We start from the raw sequence: 4,277 nt of genomic DNA, 5'->3' as shown, positions 1-4,277 counted from the left end.
GTCTTCTAAGAATTTGTCCATTTCTTCCAGATTGTCCATTTTATTGCCATAGAGTTGCTTGTAGTAGTCTCTTATGATGCTTTGTATTTCTGTCGTGTCCATTGTAACTTCTTCTTTTTCATTTCTAATTTTATTGATTTGAGTCCTCTCCCTCTTTTTCTTGATGAGTCTAGCTAAAGGTTTATCAATTTTGTTTATCTTCTCAAAGAACCAGCTTTTAGTTTTATTGATCTTTGCTATTGTTTTCTTTGTTTCTATTTCATTTATTTCTGCTCTGATCTTTATGATTTCTTTCCTTCTACTAACTTTGGGTTTTGTTTGTTCTTCTTTCTCTAGTTCCTTTAGGTGTAAGGTTAGATTGTTTAGTTGAGATTTTTCTTGGTTCTTGAGGTAGTATTGTATTGCTATAAACTTCCCTCTTAGAATTGTTTTGCTGCATCCCCTAGGTTTTGGATCATTGTATTTTCGTTGTCATTTGTCTCTAGGTATTTTTTGACTTCCTCTTTGATTCTTCTTTCTTGGTTTTTTAATAACGTATTGTTTAGCCTCCATGTGTTTGTGTTTTTTACGTTTTTTGCCCTTTAATTTATTTCTAATCTCATAACGTTGTGGCCAGAAAAGATGCTTGTTATGATTTCAATTTTCTTAAATTTACTGAGGCTTGATTTGTGACCCAACCTGTGATCTATCCTAGAGAATATTCCATGTGCACTTGAGAAGAAAGTGTAATCTGCTGTTTTCAGATGGAATGTCCTATAAATATCAATTAAATCTATCTGGTCTGTTGTGTCATTTAAAGCTTGTGTTTCCTTGTTAATTTTCTGTCTGGATGATCTGTCCATTGGTGTAAGTGAGGTGTTAAAGTCTCCCACTATTATTGTGTTACTGTTGATTTCTCTTTTATAGCTGTTAGCATTTGGCTTATGTATTGAAATGCTCCTAGTTTGGGTGCATATATATTTATAATTGTTATATCGTCTTTTTGGGTTGATCCCTTGATCATTATGTAGTGTCCTTCCTTCTCTCTTGTAACGTTCTTTATTTTAAAGTCTATTTTGTCTGATATGAACATTGCTACTCCAGCTTTCTTTTGATTTCCATTTGCATGGAATATCTTTTTCCATCCCCTCACTTTCAGTCTGTATGTATCCCTAGGTCTGAAGTGGGTCTCTTGTAGAAAGCATATAGATGGGTCTTGTTTTTGTATCCATTCAGCGAGCCTGTGTCTTTTGGTTGGAGCATTTAATCCATTCAAATTTAAGGTAATTATTGATATGTATGTTCCTATTACCATTTTCTTAACTGTTCTGGGTATTTTTTTTGTAGGTCCTTTCCTTCTCTTGTGTTTCCCATTTAGAGAAGTTCCTTTATCATTTGTTGTACAGCTGGTTTGGTGGTGCTGAATTCTCTTAGATTTTGCTTATCTGTAAAGCTTTTGATTTCTCCATCGAATCTGAATGAGCTCCTTGCCAGGTAGAGTAATCTTGGTTGTAGGTCCTTCCCTTTCATCTCTTTAAATATATCGTGCCACTCCCTTCTGGCTTTTAGAGTTTCTGCTGAGAAATCAGCTGTTAACCTTATGGGAGTTCCCTTGTATGTTATTTGTCTTTTTTTTTTTCCGTTGTTTTAAATAATTTTTCTTTGTCTTTAATTTTGTCAGTTTGATTACTATGTGTCTTGGCGTGTTTCTCCTTGGGTTTATCCTACCTGGGACTCTCTGCACTTCCTGGTTCCAGGTCACTTATCCATTCTTCTGCATCAGTTATTCTGCTATTGACTCCTTCTAGTGTATTTTTCATTTCAGTTATTGTATTGTTCATCTCTGTTTGTTCTTTAATTATTCTAGGTGTTTGTTCTTCTCAGTCTTTGTTAAACATGTCTTACATCTTCTCAATCTTTGCCTCCATTCTTTTTCTGAGGCCCTGGATCATCTTTACTATCATTATTCTGAATTCTTTTTCTGGAAGGTTGCCTATCTCCACTTCATTTAATTGTTTTTGTGGGGTTTTATCTTGTTCTTTGATCTGGTACATAGTCCTCTGCCTTTTCATTTTGTCTTATCTTTCCGTGAATGTGGCTTTCGTTCCACAGGCTGCAGGGTTGTAGTTCTTCTTGCTTCTGCTGTCTGCCCTCTGGTGGATGAGGCTATGTAAGAGGCTTGTGCAGGCTTCCTGATGGGAGGGACTGGTGGTGGGTAGAGCTGGGTGTTCCTCTGGTGGGCAGATCTCAGTAAAACTTTAATCCGCTTTTCTGCTGATGGGTGGGGCTGAGTTCCCTCCCTGTTGGTTGTTTGGCCTGAGATGACCCAGCACTGGAGGCTGCAGGCTCTTTGGTGGGGCTAATGGTGGACTCCAGGAGGGCTCATGCCAAGAAGTACTTCCCAGAACTTCTGCTGCCTGTGTCCTTGTCTCCACTCTGAGCCACCACCTCTGCAGGAGACCCTCCAACACTAGCAGGTAGGTCTGGTTTGGTCTCTTGTGGGGTCACTGCACTTTCCCCTGGGTCCGGATGTGCACACTACTTTGTGTGTGCCCTCCAAGAGTGGAGTCTCTGTTTTGCCCAGTCCTGCCAAAGTCCTGCAATCAAATCCTGCTAGCCTTCAAAGTCTGATTCTCTGGGAATTCCTCCTCCCGATGCCAGACCCTCAGGTTGGGAAGCCTGATGTGGGGCTCAGAACCTTCACTCCAGTGGGTGGACTTCTGTGGTATAATTGTTCTCCAGTTTGTGAGTCACCCACCCAGTGGTTATGGGATTTGATTTTATTGTGATTGCACCCCTCCTACCATCTCATTGCGCTTCTCCTTTGCCTTTGGATGTGGGGTATCTTTTTTGGTGAGTTCCAGTGTCTTCCTGTTGATGATTGTTCAGCAGTTAGTTGTGATTCCAGTGCTCTTGCAAGAGGGAGTGAGCACACATCCTTCTACTCCAGCATCTTGAACCAATCTGTGTCCATTTCTTAATTGATTGTTTTTTTGTTGTTTGAGTTGTATGAGTTCTTTATATATTAACCCCTTATTGGATATATGATTTGCAAATATCTTCTCACACTCAATAGGTTGTCTTTTTGTTTTGTTGATGGTTTCTATGGCTGTGTAGAAGAGTTTTAGTTTGATGTAGTCCCACTTGTTTATTTGTGCATTTGTTTCCCTTACCTGAGGAGACATAGGCAGAAAGATATTGCTAAAACTGATGTCAAAGAGTGTACCGCCTTTGTTTTCTTCTAGGATTTTTATGGTTTCAGGTCTTACATTCAAGTCTTTAATTCATTTTGAGTTGATTTTTGTGTATGGTGTGAGATAGTGGTCTAGTTTCATTCTTTTTCATGTGGATGTCCAGTTTTCCCAACAACACTTATTGAAGAGACTATCGTTTCTCCATTGTATGTTCTTTGCTCCTTTGTCATAAATTAATTGTCTGTATATGTGTGGGTTTATTTCTGGGCTCTCAATTCTATTCCATTGATGTGTCTGTTTTTCTGCCAATACCATGCTGTTTTTTTTTTCTTTTTTTTTTGTTTTATAAATAAATAAATAAATAAATAAATAAATAAATTTATTTTTGGCTGTGTTTGGTCTTCGTTTCTGTGCAAGGGCTTTCTCTAGTTGCGGCAAGCGGGGGCAACTCTTCATCGTGGTGCACGGGCTGCTCACTATCGTGGCCTCTCTTGTTGTAGAGCACAGGCTCCAGATGCGCTGGCTCAGTAGTTGTGGCTCACGGGCCCAGTTGCTCCGCAGCATGTGAGATCTTCCCAGACCAGGGCTCGAACCCATGTCCTCTGCATTGGCAGGCAGATTCTCAACCACTGCACCACCAGGGAAGCCCTACCATGCTGTTTTGATTACTGTAACTTTGTAATATAATTTGAAACCAGGGATTATGATATCTCCAGTTTTGTTCTTTTTTCTCAGGATTGCTTTGGTTTTTCAGGGTCTTTTGTGGTTCCATATAAAACACGATTTTTTGTTTTATTTCTGTAAAAAATGTACTTGGGATTTTGATAGGGATTGCATTGAATCTGTAGATTGCTTTAGGTAATATGGACATTTTAACAATGTTCATCCCTCCAATCCATGAGCACAGAATGTCTTTCCATTTATTTGTGTCTTCTTCAGTTTCTTTCAACAATGTCTTCTAGTTTTCAGTGTACAGGTCTTTTATCTCCTTGGTTAAATTTATTCCTAGGTGTTTTATTCTTTTTGTTGTGATTGTAAATGGGACTGTTTTCTTAATTTCTCTGTCTGCTAGCTCATTGTTAATGTATAGAAATTAAACAGGTT

The sequence above is a fragment of the Physeter macrocephalus genome, chromosome 17 (genome assembly GCF_002837175.3).
Source record: "Physeter macrocephalus isolate SW-GA chromosome 17, ASM283717v5, whole genome shotgun sequence".
NCBI lineage: Eukaryota > Metazoa > Chordata > Mammalia > Artiodactyla > Physeteridae > Physeter > Physeter macrocephalus.
This window is presented reverse-complemented; position numbering follows the sequence as displayed.